The 21,226-nt window shown below is 40.4% G+C and overlaps 1 protein-coding gene across 4 annotated transcripts in view; it reads left to right on the forward strand.

The window, feature by feature from the left end:
* The first annotated feature begins 10,313 nt into the window (after window positions 1-10,313).
* Window positions 10,314-21,226, forward strand: part of LOC110505123 (teneurin-3-like) — a 181,696-nt gene continuing 170,783 nt past the window's right edge. For all 4 annotated transcript variants that reach the window (XM_021584110.2, XM_021584111.2, XM_021584112.2 and 1 more), the window contains exon 1: window positions 10,314-10,819. The gene's annotated coding sequence lies outside the window, so the exon portion shown is untranslated. The remainder of the gene's footprint in view (window positions 10,820-21,226) is intronic.

Here is a 21,226-nt window from a genome sequence, read left to right on the forward strand (position 1 = left end):
GAAAGCCATTTCTTAAAGATATCCATAAAAAGTGTTGTTTAAAGTTTGCCACAAGCCACCTGGGAGACACACCAAACATGTGGAAGAAGGTGCTCTGGTCAGATGAAACCAAAATTGAACTTTTTGGCAACAATGCAAAACGTTATGTTTGGCGTAAAAGCAACACAGCTGAACACACCATCCCCACTGTCAAACATGGTGGTGGCAGCATCATGGTTTGGGCCTGCTTTTCTTCAGCAGGGACAGGGAAGATGGTTAAAATTGATGGGAAGATGGATGGAGCCAAATACAGGACCATTCTGGAAGAAAACCTGATGTAGTCTGCAAAAGACTTGAGACTGGGACGGAGATTTGTCTTCCAACAAGACAATGATCCAAAACATAAAGCAAAATCTACAATGGAATGGTTCAAAAATAAACATATCCAGGTGTTAGAATGGCCAAGTCAAAGTCCAGACCTGAATCCAATCGAGAATCTGTGGAAAGAACTGAAAACTGCTGTTCACAAATGCTCTCCATCCAACCTCACTGAGTTCGAGCTGTTTTGCAAGGAGGAATGGGATAAAATTTCAGTCTCTCGATGTGCAAAACTGATAGAGACATACCCCAAGCGACTTACAGCTGTAATCGCAGCAAAAGGTGGTGCTACAAAGTATTAACTTAAGGGGGCCGAATAATTTTGCACGCCCAATTTTTCAGTTTTTGATTTGTTAAAAAAAGTTTGAAATATCCAATAAATGTCGTTCCACTTCATGATTGTGTCCCACTTGTTGTTGATTCTTCACAAAAAAAGTACAGTTTTATATCTTTATGTTTGAAGCCTGAAATATGGCAAAAGGTCGCAAAGTTCAAGGGGGCCGAATACTTTCGCAAGGCACTGTATCTGGAAAAGTAACATAAAAGCTAATGGTACACAAAATCGGGAAATTAAAACTTCCAACAGTAGAATCATTAATTCCATTCCATTCACACATGGATGCAATATAGTTAGAAGCCAATGTGATGTCCAGGCAGGATGCAACCCCTCACAATGTGGTCTAAGCCATGTTTCTTGAACACATATGACATCGGATTTGAAATCAATTACATATTTCTTAAACTTCCGACCGTTAGCAATAAGGGTTCTGAAATTCCACTGAAGGATAAAAAAAAACATTACTATAATTATCATCATACTGAGACATTCCATCATTAGATTTATTAGGAGTCAACATATCTACAATCATGGCGACAGCAACATCTGTTACTCCTAAAAACTCTTGCTGCTTCCACAATGATCTTCAACTTGGCAGTTGTCCTTGTCAGGTTGATAACCTTTCCAATGAAGGCTATAAAGTCAATCTGATTAACTATTAAGGTGTCCACAATTGTGAGAACAAGATTTCTTAACAGGTCTCATATCTGTGTCTGGACCAACATAAGCAACATTTCCTACAGTGGGTCCACTTATCACAGGACTGAACCTATCGTCTCCATCATTCTGCCTAATAGTTCGACCAATCTGCCTTGCCGCTGCATAAGAGACATTGAGTTATTTTATATCTTTGGGCCTCTAGCCTTTTTCTGCACCTGACATCCACTATATGGTGGACTGTGTCCCCCCCATTAAAACAGTTAACCTTGACATTGTTTCCACATTCACCATAATCATGTTCCCCTTCACACTTGGCACTTGGAATCTTTTCTTTCCTTTGCACAGAGTTGCTACATGTCCCATTTTTGGGCATTTAAAACACCTTAATTGAGGTGGGACAAACTATCTAACAGTGAAAGCCAGGAAGCCTGTGTGTACATTCTTAGGTAAAACCTTCTCAAACATTAATAATACAGACAGGATTTCACATCTCTGCCCCTCTTTCTTACTGAACAGCCTTTTGGCTTCAACCCCTATGCCCCCCCTCTACATAATCTATGCACATAGATAGTGGAGCCCTAGAAATGACCCCCCTCAGCTTAACCGAAGCACCAGGACATGACTTTTCTTCTTTTCTTCCCATTGAGAGTTTTCATTTTCATAATCTTCCCTTTCTGAACATGGTCAGCACAGAATATTAACAGTCTACCATTACCAATAAACCGGGCTAATGTGACTTCACCTATATCTTTCTTAGTGGCATTAGCTAATCGAATGGTGTGTAGATAAGACCCTGTGGTCGCATCAAATGCGATTACAACTTTCCATTACTTTTGCTTGTCACTACCTGCACCCTCTTCACATTCAACACTAGAAGCGCCACTGCTGTCTTTCTCTCTCCTTGAACTTTAACACAGACCATCCAGGTCCACGACTTTCATCATCACCACCCATTACATCAGAGCTATCATCCATGTCGACCACAGTCCAGCACAGCTGTTGCTAAAACCGGCAACAATATAAAAACGATGGATTCTATTTAGCTTCCGAGTTTGAAGTCGAACCCTCGATGCCACCGCCTCCTCTGAAACTGGTCAATGCGCATCTCTATTATTTTGCTTTTATTACACTTCTGTGTGTTTTCAGTAACTGCCTGGGTTGTTTGGCACTGAACTAAAAAAAAAAGGAACTCAGCTATTTAACAAGGGAAATTGATTGCAGGTGCACTCAGAGCGTAGAGATGTATAGAGACCTCCAGTGCCCAAAAGCCTGTATAACATGGGCAGTGCCCTTGCGGACTGATACGTAACGATCTCTGCACATCTCTATGGCTCAGAGGCGCCTGCAATTAAAGGAACCGTTAACTGAAAAAGTGAAATTAAAGGAACAGTTAACTAAAACGTGTCAGAAAATGAGAGCCTTTTCTACAGGGGTTGTTTGGGCTTCTTTTCAGTACCCGTTTGCGGTCGTTTGGGGTAGTTTGGGGTTCTTTTGGGTACCTGTTTGGGGTAATATAGTAGATTACTTTCAAGTTTGCTCTTATTGATTTTGCTCCTCTCTTCTCCTCGCTGACCTACTTTGAGCTCCTTCATCTTTTTGTTCAACTTTTGTACTATCACTTTCTATTTCAACTAAACTAGGAACATATTGCAGAAGAGACATTTGTGCATTGGAGCCTGTGAAAGAAGGAGTATGGGACATACATTTTTATAATAAAATAAATTTTTTACTGGCATGTCCTTTAGTTAAGATTGAAAGGCAGTTTGAGATCAATTGCTGGTCACTTGCCATTCATGCAGATAATGCCATTTCATGAAGGGAACATTTTGATGTGCTGGGAGGATAATGGCGAAGCAGGGGTTGGCTTCGATGGGTAGAGAGAAGCTGTCGTCTGTGATAACTTCAGATGTGGGGGAAATTCATGAAGGTGCAATTAAAAAAGGGCCCAGTCAGAGAAGTATTGGTAGGACCCCCTACTGTGTGCTGGGCTTGCCACAGCTATAGTTTACATTTATGTTGTGCCAATGTATTGTTGTACCCCTACTTCTTGTAAAACCTGGTAGAGCTCTTGCCTCTAAAGGGTTTTTAAGTGGAATTAGTCAATGCTATTGTAATGAATGAAACTCTTTTCGCCAGTTGATCCTTTAAATGCTAACATTTGAAGAACATCAGATTGAGTTTCGTACGTTTTTATTTGTTTGTCCTTATGACGCAAGTAAATTCAAAGCGATAAGCCAAATGTTACATGAGTAAAGAGGGAGGGGGTACACACCTACACACACACACATACACGGGCCATCTGGCAATTCTGGCAAATGCCAGATGGACTGGACAATAAATAAAAAAATTCACCCAATTTATTGTGGGAAGCTTCTGGAAGGCTACCCGAAATGTTTGACCCAAGTTAAACAATTTAAAGGCAATGCTACCAAATACTAATTGAGTGTATGTAAACTTCTGACCCACTGGGAATGTGATGAAAGAAATAAAAGCTGAAATAAATCATTCTCTCTACTATTATTCTGACATTTCACATTCTTAAAATATAGTGGTGATCCTAACTGACCTACGACAAGGAATTTTAACGAGGATTAAATGTCAGGAATTGTGAAAAACTGATTTGAAATATTTTTGGCTAAGGTGTAGGTAAACTTCCTACTTCAACTGTACACGTCTAAACTAAAGAATCCCCTATGCAAGTAAACATTTCACTGTATCGTTTACAGCTTGTGTATCCTGTGCATGTGACTAATAAACTTAGATTTTATTTGATATAGTGTGTCTTTACCAGAGACGGTAATGTGAAGAAAAACATGACCTGCACCAAAGTCAAATAAGGATATAACGTTAGGCCAATGAGACCGTATCCAAGTTCTAAAATAGAATGCTCTGCTTTCACTTTGTCACACTCACAACCCTAAGCTATTGCCTGTAATTAGCTCGCCATTAACATGCAAATAATGATATTGTTGTGAGTTTATTTTCCTGTAATAATGAATACAATTTAGCTTAAGTTAAGACGTTGTTATCTATGTGATATGGTCATTACTTGAACTGGCTAGCCAGCTAACTTAACGCTAGCTAGCTAGCTAACAAGATAGAAATGAACCAAAGCATTGTTTAAAAAGTTGCTTTTAGTTGCCTGATTTGCTAGACTGACATACGCTAAATTCATTTTTAAACGGATGGATTTATTGGTGTTAAAATACACCAGTTATACTATTTTGGACCACCAGGCTGCTGATGTCATCCAGCCTGTCCCCTTTTCAGGACCCTGTCATTCAAAGATAATTAGTAAAAATCCAAATAACTTCAAAGATCTTCATTGTAAAGGGTTTTAACACTGTTTCCATGCTTGTTCAATGAACCATAAACAATTAATGAACATGCACCTGTGGAACGGTCATTAAGACACAAACAGCTTACAGATGGTAGACAATTAAGGTCACAGTTATGAAACGTAGGGCACTAAAGAGGCATTTCTACTGACTCTGAAAAACACCAAAAGAAAGATGGGTCCCTGCTCATCTGTGTGAACATGCCTTAGGCATGCTGCAAGGAGACATGAGGACTGCAGATGTGGCCAGAGCAATAAATTGCAAAGTCCATACTGTGAGACGCCTAAGACAGCACTACAGGGAGACAGGACGGACAGCTGATCGTCCTTGCAGTGGCAGACCACGTGTAACAACACCTGCACAGGATCGGTACATCTGAACATCACACCAGCGGGACAGGTACAGGATGGCAACAACAACTGCCCGAGTTACACCAGGAATGCACAATCCCTCCATCAGTGCTCAGACTGCCCACCATAGGCTGAGAGAGGCTGGACTGAGAGCTTGTAGGCCTGTTGTAAAGGCAGATCCTCACCAGACATCACTGGCAACAACGTTGCCAATGGGCAAACACACCGTCACTGGACCAGACAGGACTGGCAAAAAGTGCTCTTCACTGACAAGTCGCGGTTTTGTCTCACCAGGGATGATAGTTGGATTCGCTTTTATCGTCAAAGGAATGAGCATTACACTGAGCCCTGTACTCTGGAACGGGATCGATTTGGAGGTGGAGGTTCCGTCATGGTCTGGGGCTGTGTGTCACAGCATCATCGGATTAAGCTTGTTGTCAAAGCAGGCAATCTCAACACTGTGCGTTACAAGGATGACATCCTCCTCCCTCGTGTGCTACCTTTCCTGCAGGCTCATCCTGACATGACCCTCCAGCACGACAATGCCACCAGCCATACTGCTTGTTCTGTGCGTGATTTCCTACAAGACAGGAATGTCAGTGTTCTGCCATGGCCAGCGAAGAGCCCGGTCTCAATTCCATTGAGCACGTCTGGGACCTGTTGGATTGGAGGGTGAGGGCTAGGGCCATTCCCCCTTGAAATGTCTGGGAACTTGCAGGTGCCTGGTGGAAGAGTGGGGTAACATCTCACAGCAAGAACTGGCAAATCTGGTGCAGTCCATGAGGAGGAGATGCACTGCAGTACTTAATGGAGCTGGTGGCCACACCAGATACTGACTGTTACTTTTGATTTTGACCCCCCCCCTTTTTTTCAGGAACACATTATTCCACATCTGATAGTCACATGTCTGTGGAACTTGTTCAGTTTATGTCTCAGATGTGTAATCTTGTTATGTTCATACAAATATTTACACATGTTAAGTTTGCTGAAAATAAACCGTTGAAAGTGAGAGGATGTTTCTTTTTTTGCTGATTTTAGCTGTCACGATTGTCGTAAGAAGCGGACCAAAGCGCAGCGTGGTGTGAATGCATCATTTAATAGATGACAAAAAACACAAAGTAAACTGTACAAAAACAATAAACAAATAACGACCGTGAAGCTATCATAAGAACTGTGCTGACACAAGCAACTAACATAGACAATCACCCCAAACAAACAGTGAAACCCAGGCTACCTAAGTATGATTCTCAATCAGAGACAACTAATGACACCTGCCTCTGATTGAGAACCATACTAGGCCGAAACATAGAAATCCCCAAATCATAGAAAAACTAACATAGACTGCCCACCCCAACTCACGCCCTGACCATACTAAATAATGACAAAAAAGGAAATAAAGGTCAGAACGTGACATTAGCCCTGAGTCTCCAATGCAAAAAACACAATTTCAAATTTTGCGTAAGTTTTTTTTAGGACTTTACTGTTGGATGAATACATGGCTACTAGCAGTGGGCATCACAGGCGGCTGGTGGCATCTTAATTGGGCAGGATGGCTCATAGTAATGACTGGAACGGATGACATCGAATTAAACACATCTAACATGTAGTTTCCAAGCATTTGATACCATTCCATTTACTCCATTCCAGACATTATAATGAGCCGTCCTCCCCTCTGCCGCTTCCTGTCTTGGTTATTATATTTAGAGTTAGTGATCCAGCTAATTGTCCTTTGAGTTTCCACTTCCTTAGGTGTTGAACCCCAAATGAATTAACCTATGATATTAGTTAGTGCACATAAAGATGTATGTAACGGATCTTTATTGAAAATAAAAAATTTAAATTCTAGAATCCTATTTTGACAGTAAAATAGCAACTATAGTCTGATTGTCAACCCAAAATTGATAACAATCACTGCATAAGGTTGCAGATCAAAATATCTTGAATCATGCATTTCTGCTTGTACGTGTTAGATGAAACAACTTATTTATTGAGCTGGAAGGTAGCGCAGTGATGTGGGCTGGTGTGGCTAAAATGCCAGGGCCGAATTCTTGTCCCAGTCTGCCCCTGCGGTCACACTCACATACACACTTATCATAAGTATAGCCAATATATTTAGTGCTGTGACTTGTGTAATTAAGTGATAATGCCTGAGAAGCCATGTATGGAGGATACAGGTGTTGTTGGCATGGCAAACCATGCCAATATATCCTCCAAACACCAGTTTCTCAGGCATAATCACTTTTATACAACGGGTTAACAGCATATTCAAGTAATTATTTACATATTTTCATTAAAAACGTTATTTTGATGTATTTATTAATCATTTTTAATCCACAAGATATAGTCCACTACACAAATCTAGGGTTGCTACCCAAGCCGGCTGGTCGTTTGTTCTATCTGTTCGGTTGCCAGTGACGCGCACCAGTCGTTCAGTCTTGTTTTGTATCTATGGACGCGACCAAGTCGTTCTAAATGTTCCATTGCCATGCTGGCTGACAACGTTCTTGTCCCTTGCTTGCTAGCTAGCCAACTATGGCTAATTTACAGCCACGTCAAAAAGTGCAGCCAGAATAACAGCAAAGTATCACCATTTGCATTTGTTTAAGCTGTTTTCTAGTGAAAATTATTTGGTACATCGTTAACAATGATCTATTGAGGCGCGATTTTGCCTTGCATATGAAATGTGCTCAATTGTCAGGACACTTGTTCAGAGGAGCTAGCGAACAACACAGCTAACACAATCACTTCAAACACAAGCTGGAAAGACTGCAAACTTGCTGCTCTCCATTAAGTCTGACCTTTTTTCAATGTATATATTTTTTGTATGTATCCATAAAAAATATGCCAGCTGGTTCATGAATTCTACTGGCTGAGAAACGCTGCCTGCCTGTCTCGTCCCGAATCGCAACACTTTCATTACTATGCGACAGCTGGAGATCAAATTTGAATATTGAAACAACGTGGGAAAGACAGACAGCAAGGTTTATACAAATCTCCGCTGTTGAAATCTAAATGTTAGTCTAAAAGAAATGTGAGCTAATGTCTAGATGCTTTTTTTAAAAAATGGAACGCCGTTTGGGTCGTTGCATGTCAAAAAAGATGCACATCAAATAACACTATTTGACATGTCAAATAAGCTTGTTGACCAATCAGGACCCGAATATGACTGCGCGTCACATAATTTAACGAGTTCATAAATGTTTTACGTAGTTATTACACATTGATTACACCATCACTCATATTTCATATGTCACAACGACTCATCGAATGTATGCTATGATGCTGGTAAAGTTGTCACGTGCACCTACAGTGCTGGTCATAAAAAGCTATCTAGCTCATGGATGCAAACAATGTTCTTCCCCCAAAACACAGCAAAACGACATAATCTGTTTTAGTAGCTATAGTTAGCTAGCTAACCATCTAGCTAGGTGTTATCATCTAAAATAACCCCAATTTATAAAATAGTTATTATTTGATCAATTGGGGTCGGACGCAAATGTGAAGCTAGCCACAATAAGGATAAGCCACAATAGTTGACTTTGCGGTTAGCCTTCAAAATAAAAGTATGTGATTGACAGTGATGCCAATGAATACAAATTGTGGAATTATGACATAATTGAATAGATCATGCTGAACGAGGTTGGAATGTTATCTAAAATCAACAAAAGACAATAATTTGTTAATTTGACAAAAATCTGTTGAAATCACACTGAATGTGTTAGACTTTAGATTTGTATTAGGGGCATACTTATTTCACTGTACAGCCTAACCTATGGATTGTGGATCAATGACATGGAGTATCAGTCTACTCAGTGACACCCAGAGCAGATTAGCATCATAGTTCTAATTGTGGGACCCTGAAAGAACTGTGAATTGAGCCACATTTATTGTCAACCTATGTATATTGAACACTATTCCAGAGGAAAAACAATACTGCGTGGAGGTTTCGGAGTCTGATAATTCTTATGAGGACATTGAGAACAATGTATTGGGTAATTGAGTAGACTGACACCCCATTTCATTGATCCCCAATCCCTAGGTAAAGCTGTACAGTGCAATATGAATGTCAATACACACAATAGGCTGACTGGGTAGGGGATTTCACACAGTCACAGTCCCGCGATTAGAGCTACAACGCTGATATTTGCGTAAACTCTTCACAGTTGTGTTCTGTGGGTGTCACCGAGTAGACTGATAGTCCATTTCATTGCATCACATTCCAACATTGTTTTACATTATATAGTCTAAATATGGCATGATTCCACCAATTGTAACCTTCTGCATCACTTTCAAATAGGTACTTTTATTTTGAAGGCAAACAGCAAATTCCAATATTGTGCCTAGTCCTTATTGTGGCTATTTTCACAACACATAACCTGGTCGGGTCGAGCCTGGTGAAGCTATCTGGCTGCTTATAACGATAGTTTTGGGCAACAGGGTTTAATAGCTGGCTATCTATTTATTTTCATGAACTGAAGTTCAATTTCAATGGGCGAACAACAAGTGGCTACCTAGCTAATACCCGAAGTTGCGGTCCAACACAACATTCTACAATTAAACTGTGTTATTTGACGTGTCAGATAGTGCTATTTGACGTGTATCTTTTTTGACACGCAAAGACCCAAACAGCGTTCCATATTTTTATAGTGGAGATCAAGTTTATAAAGAGCCTGGCTGGGCTGACAGTGGATTGCGCAGTCAGATGGAAAAGAAGCATTTTAATATAATACATTTAGCTGGTGGTAATTTGTGGAATAGACACGGCCTGGAATGCGGTTTTAACCAATTAGGATTAGACCCACCAGTTGTATAATTAAGCAATAAGGCCAGAGGGGGTGTGGTATATGGCCAATATATCACGGCTAAGGGCTGTTCTTATGCACAACACAACGTGATATGGCCATATACCACAACCCTGAGGTGTCGTATTGCTATTATAAACTGGTTACCAAAGTAATTAGAGCAGTAAAAATAGATGTTTTGTCATACACATGGTACAAGGTCTGATATACCACGGCTGTCAGCCAATCAGCATCCAGGGCTCGAACCACCCAGTTTATAATGACTAATAATTTCATCCATAAATAAATGCATTTGTACTGGACATATATAGACTAATTATCACTTAATTTTGAAGTGATGGTACTGTTTAATACTTACCATTGGTTTCTCCTATTACTCAAACGCTTCATGAACTTTTTCATGAGCGGTGGCATGTGACACTTTTGGGAAGATTTACAAGGATATCAGGAGCAACCCGCAAAGAAGAGTGATGCGCACAGTCCAGTGGAAGCAGAGGGATGCGCTGCGCATTTCTCCTGCTAACAAGTGCATACAGGACAAAACAACCGTAATTGGAGAGTGTTGTCCTCACTTACTAAAAAGCCTCACGATTAAGAAAACGTCCTCTGCATCACGAGCAAGAAGAGTCAGAATTGCTGCAGGCAAGGGAATATATACTCCTGAACGGACGAAGATGATTGGAAGAAACATTAGCAGTAGCACATGAGTTTGACACGTCTTTTCCTCCTGAAACCTTGACATGCAGCACAGCACACCTTCACACTGCATGATAGCGTTGTCTCGTGTTATGCTAAGGAAATTGCAACAACGAAGAGTGCTTGGCACACGTTTTTTTAAGGATATTGAGGGTGTGATTGCAGGAAATTTCACTCACCACTATCACCGACGGACAACGCGGTGCGCAAGTTTGTATGTCTGTTGTGGAAGTTCTTCAGCAGCTCCGGACAACGGGATCGTTCAATTAGTTGCATCAGGTAAGGGCAAAAACAACTAACGTTAGGCAGTTACCTTTTGTTTTGACACCTGATTATTGACTGATATTTTGCTATTTTATGATTCAGATTTATATATTTTTATACACCTAAATGGTTGACACTGCTTTTCAGAAAACGTGCATAAATACATAGCCTAAATAACGTTACATGTGTTCTAGGGCTACAGTTTCATAACAGTAATTTACTGTTTCTTTAGGATTTTATCATATGGCGGATTCTATTATACTGAGCCGCGGTGCACTGGGCAAAAGCCAGTCACATCATCAGGCGAAAGCAGGGAGTGAGGCGCGCCTTTCTCAAATCTAAACAGTAATCTGTGCCGCTCTGTCAGTTTGTCAAGGCAGTATGGTGCATCGTCCAAAAACATAGCCTACAACATCTCTTATCAATAAAATACATGTTTGAAGTTTGTAACAATTTTTCATTGCAAAGGCAGATGAAGCGTTTTTTTTTAACGAAAAGCAATCACTTGTGCGCGGGAAACACCGAATTTTACTAATTACTATCTACCTGACTTTTGTTTTGAGCCAACTTCGCCATGGGCTTTGAATGCAACCTGACCTCAAAGAGTATTTCATACTATTATTTATGTAAATCCGAGACAGACACTCTTCTTAGTATGACATTGTATGCTACAGTTAGTATGGTATGTATTAATTTGTGGCTGTCCATCACCAATTTCGTTAGATATAATACGAATTGTAATTCGTATTATATGTTGCACGTCGGATTTAGTACATTCAAGTACAGTTGCGGTCAGACGGCATCAATTTGCTTTACCAGTGTGGCATAACATTGCGTCAAGGAAAGCTTTACTTTCAATAGTTCCGACAAGCAGCTGCAGCACTCAATACATCGGTATTGGGTTGTTATTATCGATCATTCCTCTAGGTCGAAATAGACCGACTGTTCTTTGTATGTCCAGGGGTAGTTTGCTCATTCTTGAGTTGTCGATTTGTTTGTAGAGTAGGCCTATGCCCGATTAGTGTACTGGGATAACATACATATATTTGCTTATCTGTTCATCATAGCCCTTACTGTCTAGACACATGCTTATATGATTGGCTACCATCAAAAGCATGATAGGCAAACCTTGCAATGTGAATGATGTATGGGCCTATTTTCCTTTGCCTTTAACATGAGTAGTAATACGCCAATTCTGTATTGCTTAGGGAGTTTGGTAGGTTAGGTGTGCATGTTATTTGTGACCTGGCAACACCCCTGAGGGCATGAATATACAGGTTGATGCATAGGCTACTGCATAAACCATTATACATGATCTTTAATGAAGAGGGTATTCATAGGAATTGGCACCAAAATGTCAAGGATATGCCTGATATGACATCTTGTCCAATGACAGCCACAAAAAAAATCAGGCCAAAGGATATGTTGCTTGGGGTTGGAACTACAGTGCATTAAGTCGCCAGTCCATTAGTCTATACCGTATTACTTCCATTACTTACCTATATAGTAATTCATCTGATTCCCTCAGTCATGATGTGGATAATTGAGTTCATTTGAGTGTTTTTCTCACTTTGGAGCTGGTAGTGAGGCAGTCACTGATGCCTGGTCCACCTAAATGAAATCAGACAACTTCTATTGCTTTGCTACATTCACAATCAGACTTTCAGAGAATCTTCATTGTAATAAAATGATGTTAGGTGTTTCAGTATTTATACTGATCAAATTTCAGCACCAATGGAACATCAACTGAACAATGCTTAGCATATTTTAACAATATCCACACAGAAGATGAAATATATTATTTACTGGAAGTGGGCTAATTTAATTAATTCCATGGGCCTACAATGTAATTAAGATTTAAATTTTAATCACATCAGTTGCCTCATTCTTCAAACCGAATAAACATGTTCTTTTCTGTGATGAAGACTGGGCAGCAGGATGTTGCTGGGTTGGACATCTCCCTCACTCCTATTATCTTGCACATTAAATATATATTGTGTCTTGCCATGGAGGCTCAGTAGTTGACCTTATGAAATGTTGCATTAGGGAAAGGGGGATACTTAGACAGTTGTGCAACTGAATGCGTTCAACTGAAATGTGTCTTCTGCATTTAACCCAACCACTCTGAATCGACATCCGCATTTTCAGCGCCCAGGGAACAGTGGGTTAACTGCCTCGCTCAGGGGCAGAACGACAGATTTTTTTTACTTTGTCAGCTCGGGATTCAATCCAACAATCTTTCGGTTACTGGCCCAACGCTCTAACCACTAGGCTACCTGCACCATTAGATAATGCAAATAGCATGGCCCGAGGGCATCTGTTTCAACATGTCAAGTAAACATGTGAAGGTCCTCGCAGCTTGTAGAACTGCTCACAGATCCCTGGGCTCAGCAGATCGGTTTTATGCTATATTTGCTTTGCATAATTGTTGGCCCCAATCTGCTACATTTAACACCCAGCCTGCTATGCCTTTGTTTGGCTGATCTGTTATCTCACCTAGTTTTTCTGAATTCTTACTGAATCCTCTTGCTGTTGTTTGAGTTTTTGGGCTGTGAGAAAGATTGATATTTTTAGCTGTGAATTGGTCCAAACAATGTTGTTTATGAATAAATATATGGACGGAGTATGTTTTATTCATTTTTTTTATGACTGTACAAGAAAGCAGGAAGAAATCCTAGGAATTGCGTTCCACTTTTATTGAAACTAGTTTAGGTTCCATTTTGAAATGATAAATTAAGGAATGAGACGCTAGCATAATGTAGTATTTGTGTTTTGTTGCAGCGGTGCCATGGATGGAAGTAAAATGCTACCATGACATTTTAAAGTGTGCATTTAGGCAAAGCTTGTGGCTCTCAATCAGAATGACAATGATTTTCTTTGTGAAATTGTCTCAAGTGAAGAGATTGACATATGTGGTCTTAATAGAAAAGTTCAAAGTTAAGGTCCAGTTGATGCGTTTATCTCTCTGGAATTCATTTGGATAAGCTTTACACTATCAACCAATTATGCCATCTTTCAACTTGACACTTTTGCTCTGAAAGTCACCCAAGGATTTTGGAGGATTGCATGCTCTTGAAATGTGCTTATGGCAGGGATATTTGATGACAGCTTTTGATGTATTGCCACCATGGTTCTTAACTACACAATGTACTGTTGACAAGGAGAAAGCATAACATGGTAAGGGCAGTTTGGTACAAAGGATTGCTTGGCTAAAACTGTTATATATATATATATATATATTTTAAACACCTACTACTCTCAGCCTTAAGGTACTGTATTTTAAACAATGGCCACTATTGAAACATCTCTATACAGTATACAAGTCACTTATTTGGCAAACTGACATAAGGATACCTCAGATGCTTTGGCTGTATACATTCCTTTGGAATTGTGCATCATCTACAGTGCAAGGTGAAAATCTACACACCCCTTGCACAGTCTGCACATTTTGCTGTCTTAAAAATTACATCTTAAAAGGGATTAAAGTGAATTATTTGCCAAGAGGTGTTAAGTGTTCCTGAATGGTCCAGTGTCTGTCTTGACTTAAATCTGCTTAAAAAAAGGTTTTATATTGCTGTTCATCAATTATTGCCAATGAAATTGAATGAGTTTGAGCAATTTTGACAAAAGCAATGGATGTTGCCCTAAGTTTTGGTAAAATCTTATTCAAAATGAGTCACACATGAAATGCCTGCCAAAAGTGCTTCCACCTAGTAATAACCTTGGGGTGTGAATACAGACTGTAACGGTTGTCTGACGAGGAGGAGTAGTAAGAAGGATCGGAGGACCAATGAGCAGCGTGGTAAGTGTCCATTTTAATATATAAAACTGAACACTACAAAAATACAAAATAACAACGTGGATGAACAAACGAGAATCAAAACAGTCCCGTATGGTACAGACACAGGAAACAATCACCTACAACTCAAAAGTGAAACCAGGCTACCTAAGTATGGTTCTCAATCAGGGACAACGATTGACAGCTGCCTCTGATTGAGGACCATACCAGGCCAAACACAGAAATCCCAAAACATAGAAAAAGGAACATAGACAACACACCCAACTCACGCCCTGACCATACTAAAACAAAGACATAACAAAAAAACTAAGGTCAGAACGTGACAGACTCAATTATTACATCCTCATTTTATATTTCTTAGTAATTTGGAAAATATTCTATCATTTTACTTTCACTTTGAAAATGTGGAGTAGGTTGTGTAGATACATTGGGGAAAGAATCTAATAATACTTTTTTTAGATCAAATTTTAAGGCAGCAAAATGTGAAGACTGTGCATGGGTTGTGTAGACTTTCACTAGCGACTGTATGTGTGTCATACGCGCTTGTGTACATTGGTTTCCAGCAACTCCTGCTCAGTAGGCTTGTGGGGGTACTTGTTTTTCACTGTGGCATGGGACGTCATAATTATGTTTTTATGGTTGAAATCTGTTTCTGTGGTTCCAAGTGACGTCACATAGCTTGTGTGATGACTAGTCTTTTCTAAGACCTGAATACTTGCCTAGACTTCAAACGCTTGAACAGCTTGAAGAACGATCTGGCCTTAATGCGCATGCACTCTTATCACCTTCACCCGGCACAGGCAGAAAAGGACTGCCACCCCTCAGAGCCTGGTTCCTCTCTAGGTTTCTTCCTAGATTCCTGCCTTTCTAGGGAGTTTATACTAGTTACCATGCTTCTACATCTGCGTGCTCTTTGGGGTTTTAGGATGGGTTTCTGTATACACACTGCAGATATAAAAAGGGCTTTATAAATACATTTGATTTGGTTAGACTTTATCGCAGCTGTATAATACATTTGTGAGCAGTGTTTTCACAGCAGTCATTTTGCTGTGGTGTCTCGCCACGGCAAGGAATAATTAACTACATAAATTCCACCCCTCAACCAGTATTATACAAGAGCACAGACACAAGGGACAACAGACACACCGGTCTCTACATTGCAGATGAGCTGAAGGCAGTCATCAATGACCTTGGACCACAGAAGATATTTTTACTGGTGACAGACAATGCTGCGAACATGAAGGCTGCTTGGTCTGAAGTGGAGGAGTCCTACCCTCACATCACACCCATTGGCTGTGCTGCTCATGCATTGAATCTTCTCTTCAGGGACATCATGGCACTGAAAACAATGGATACACTCTACAAGAGAACCAAGGAAATGTTTAGGTATGTGAAGGGTCATCAAATTATAGCAGCACTCATTGGGGTGGTATTGTCATCATGTTTGACAGTCTCCTGGAGAGGAAGGAGTCTCTCTAAGAAATGGCCATATCACAGTCTGCTGATATGGACACTCCCATCAAGAGGATCATTTTGGGAGAGAGTGGTAAACAGCTGGAAACCCCTGAAACCTATAGCAGTAGCCATTTGCACGGATTGAGGGAGACAATGCCATCCTGACTGATGTTCAGACTCTGCTTGCAAATGTAAGAGGAGAAATCCGTACTGTCCTGCCCACTTCACTGCTGCTCCAAGCAGAGGAAACTGCAGTTCTTACAGTGCCTTGCGAAAGTATTCGGCCCCCTTGAACTTTGCGACCTTTTGCCACATTTCAGGCTTCAAACATAAAGATATAAAACTGTATTTTTTTTGTGAAGAATCAACAACAAGTGGGACACAATCATGAAGTGGAACTACATTTATTGGATATTTCAAACTTTTTTAACAAATCAAAAACTGAAAAATTGTGCGTGCAAAATTATTCAGCCCCTTTACTTTCAGTGCAGCAAACTATCTCCAGAAGTTCAGTGAGGATCTCTGAATGATCCAATGTTGACCTAAATGACTAATGATGATAAATACAATCCACCTGTGTGTAATCAAGTCTCCGTATAAATGCACCTGCACTGTGATAGTCTCAGAGGTCCGTTAAAAGCGCAGAGAGCATCATGAAGAACAAGGAACACACCAGGCAGGTCCGAGATACTGTTGTGAAGAAGTTTAAAGCCGGATTTGGATACAAAAAGATTTCCCAAGCTTTAAACATCCCAAGGAGCACTGTGCAAGCAATAATATTGAAATGGAAGGAGTATCAGACCACTGCAAATCTACCAAGACCTGGCCGTCCCTCTAAACTTTCAGCTCATACAAGGAGAAGACTGATCAGAGATGCAGCCAAGAGGCCCATGATCACTCTGGATGAACTGCAGAGATCTACAGCTGAGGTGGGAGACTCTGTCCATAGGACAACAATCAGTCGTATATTGCACAAATCTGGCCTTTATGGAAGAGTGGCAAGAACAAAGCCATTTCTTAAAAGATATCCATAAAAAGTATAGTTTAAAGTTTGCCACAAGCCACCTGGGAGACACACCAAACATGTGGAAGAAGGTGCTCTGGTCAGATGAAACCAAAATTGAACTTTTTGGCAACAATGCAAAACGTTATGTTTGGCGTAAAAGCAACACAGCTCATCACCCTGAACACACCATCCCCACTGTCAAACATGGTGGTGGCAGCATCATGGTTCGGGCCTGCTTTTCTTCAGCAGGGACAGGGAAGATGGTTAAAATTGATGGGAAGATGGATGGAGCCAAATACAGGACCATTCTGGAAGAAAACCTGGTGGAGTCTGCAAAAGACCTGAGACTGGGACGGAGATTTGTCTTCCAACAAGACAATGATCCAAAACATAAAGCAAAATCTACAATGGAATGGTTCAAAAATAAACATATCCAGGTGTTAGAATGGCCAAGTCAAAGTCCAGACCTGAATCCAATCGAGAATCTGTGGAAAGTACTGAAAACTGCTGTTCACAAATGCTCTCCATCCAACCTCACTGAGCTCGAGCTGTTTTGCAAGGAGGAATGGGAAAAAATGTCAGTCTCTCGATGTGCAAAACTGATAGAGACATACCCCAAGCGACTTACAGCTGTAATCGCAGCAAAAGGTGGCGCTACAAAGTATTAACTTAAGGGGGCTGAATAATTTTGCACTAGCAATTTTTCAGTTTTTCATTTGTTAAAAAAGTTTGAAATATCCAATAAATGTCGTTCCACTTCATGATTGTGTCCCACTTGTTGTTGATTCTTCACAAAAAAATACAGTTTTATATCTTTATGTTTGAAGCCTGAAATGTGGCAAAAGGTCGCAAAGTTCAAGGGGGCCGAATACTTTCGCAAGGCACTGTAAATACATCAAAAAGCATGAAGACTTCTGCCTGAAGCACATACGCGACGCAGCGTACATGTTGTACCCCAAGTATGCTGGCAAGAGCATCCTGTCTGGTGCAGAGATCAACAAGGCCTATGGTATCATCACTACTGTGTCTTGCCACCTTGGCCTGGATGAGGGCAAGGTTCTTGGCAGTCTGGCGAAATACACTTCCAAGCAAGGACTTTGGGATGGAGATGGAATATGGCAGTCGTGCCAACATATCTCATCAGGCACTTGGTGGAAGGGACTTTGTGGATCTGAGGCTCTTTCTCCTGTTGCCACCATCCTCCAAATCCCACCACCATCAGCCACCTCAGAGAGCAACTGGTCCCTGTTTGGGAACACACACACCAAAGCACGCAACAGGCTGACCAATACAAGGCTTGAAAAATTGGTGGCCATTGGGGAAAATGTGAGGCTTTTTGAGCCTGACAATGAACCATCCTCAACAATGTTGGAAAGTGACAGTGGAGATGAGGCCTCAGTCTAAGGTGGACATTGAGGAGGTCCAAAGAGAAGACATGGAAGCCTGAGAGGAAGACATTTTACAGATGTATATAGAAAATGTTTTTGTGAGATGCGATGGATCATTGGGGATCATTCAATATTCCCTTTCTTTTGTTGTTCATTGAAGTCATCCCATGTGAAAAATCAACTCATTTAATTGAAGTTAAATGTGTAACTAAATAATTTCAAAAATTTATTTTGGAAGCATTTAATCATAAGGTAAAAGGTTTATGTTTCTGACTCCATATGACATGGTGAATATATCCAATGCAAAAAGCATCTACATTTAAATGGTATTAATATTAATTTGCAGGTATTCCCGTTAATTCCCACGGAAAGTTTCCACCTTTGAATATTCCCCAAAATGTGCATCCCTAATTAGGGACTCCATGTACTTCCTCTCTGTCCCAGAAGTTAATTCAGACTCTGGCCCAATTATGGACAAAATTAATTGATGCATTTAATCTTCATTTTATTTCAGCAGGCTATCTTTTTGAAAGAGCGTCTAGCACTACTATCTCTAAAAGTGGGCTAAATACTGATTCAGGAATTTTGCAGATTGATTTTTTCATGCATCTTGGAAATTCACAGAAAAAGAAGTCCTTGATGCCTTACTTGCTATAGATATCAAGAAATCCACAGGGGCTGACCAATTGGAGCCGGGTATGCTCAAGTAGGCTGCCCCCCTCAATCCTGGTTTAGTAACCCATATCTTAAATCATTATCAGAAAATATTCCGCTTATGTGCTGCCACTCCATAAAGGCGAGTATAGTAGTGATCTTGATAATTATTGCCCCATTTTCAGGCTTCCATGTCTAGCTAAGATTCTACAATCTTTGTGAATAAGCAACTTCACTCTTTTTTTTTTATCAGAGCATGGTATTTTGAATATGAATCAATCTGGGTTTAGGCCAGGGCTCATTACTATCACAGCAACCACATTAATAGTTAGAAGCTAAAATTAATTGTGCTACCTTGTTTGTGGACGTGTCAGAAGCGTTCGATACTGTTGATCTTGCTATTTTATTGAACAAGTTGTCCTCGATTGGCCTGGGTTCTGACGCCTGCTCATGGTTTCATGATTATCTTAGTGACAGAACTCAGACCATCGTGATTGATTGGGGTTAAGTCCGGATTTCTTGAAGTACATAAAGGTGTTGCCCAGGGGTCGCTACTAGGACCCGTTTTCGCTATTTATATCAATCTATTGGTCAATCTGTTAAAAATGTTCAATTCCATCTACAGTTGAAGTCAGAAGTTCACAACTCCTGACATTTCATCCTAGGAAAAATTGCCTGTTTTAGGTCAGTTAGGATCACCACTTTATTTTTAAGAATGTGAAATGTCAGAATAATAGTAGAGATAATGATTTATTTTAGCTTAGATTTCTTTCATCACATTCCCAGTAGTTCAGACGTTTACATACCCTCAATTAGTATTTGGTAGCATTGCCTTTAAATTGTTTAATTTGGGTCAAACGTTTCTGGTAGCCTTCCACAATAATTTGGGTGAATTTTGGCCCATTCCTCCTGACAGAGCTGGTGTAACTGAGTCAGGTTTGTAGGCCTCCTTTCTCAAACACACTTTCAGTTCTGCACACAAATGTTTTATTGGATTGAGGTCAGGGCTTTGTTATGGCCACTCCGATACCTTGACTTTGTTGTCCTTAAGCCATTTTGCCACAACTTTTGAAGTATGCTTGGGGTCATTGCCCATTTGGAAGACCCATTTGCAACCAAGCTTTAACTTCCTGACTGATGTCTTGAGATGTTGCTTCAATATATGCACATAATTTTTCCCTACTCATGATGTGATATTTTGTGACGTGCATCAGTCCTTCCTGCAGCAAAACACCACCACAACATGATGCTGCCACCCCCGTGCTTCACGGTTGGGATGGTGTTCTTCGGCTTGCAAGCCTCCCCCTTCTTCCTCCAAACATAACGATGGTCATTATGGCCAAACCGTTATATTTTTGTTTCATCAGACCAGAGGACATTTCTCCAAAAAGTACGATCTTTGTCCACATGTGCAGTTGCAAACCGTAGTCTGGATTTTTTATGGTGGTTTTGGAGCAGTGGCTTCTTCCTTGCTGAGCAGCCTTTCAGGTTATGTCGGTATATATGACTCATTTTACTGTGGATATAGATAGTTTGTACCTGTTTCCTAGAGCATCTTCACAAGGTCCTTTGCTGTTGATCTGGGATTGATTTGCACTTTTCGCACGGTTGCGTGGTCCCATGGTGTTTATACTTGCATACTATTGTTTGTACAGATGAATGTGGTACCTTCAGGCGTTTGGAAATCGCTTCCAAGTATGAACCAGACTTGTGGAGGTCAACAATTTTTTTCTGAGGCTGATTTCTTTAGATTTTCCCATGATGTCAAGCAAAGAGGCACTGAGGTTGAAGGTAGGCCTTGAAATACATCCACAGGTACACCTCCAGTTGACTCAAATGATGTCAATTAGCCTATCAGAAGCTTCAAACGCACTTTCTGGAATTTTCCTAGCTGTTTAAAGGCACAGTCAACTTAGTGTATGTAAACTTCTGACTCACTGGAATTGTGATACAGTGAATTATAAGTGAAATAATCTGTCTAAACAATTGTTGGAAAAATGACTTGTCTTGCACAAAGTAGAGGTCCTAACCGACTTGCTAAAACTATAGTTTGTTAACAAGAAAGTTGTGGAGTGGTTGAAAAACGAGTTATGACTCCAATCTAAGTGTACATAATCTGA

This window comes from Oncorhynchus mykiss, chromosome 31 (assembly GCF_013265735.2).
Source record: "Oncorhynchus mykiss isolate Arlee chromosome 31, USDA_OmykA_1.1, whole genome shotgun sequence".
Taxonomy (NCBI): domain Eukaryota; kingdom Metazoa; phylum Chordata; class Actinopteri; order Salmoniformes; family Salmonidae; genus Oncorhynchus; species Oncorhynchus mykiss.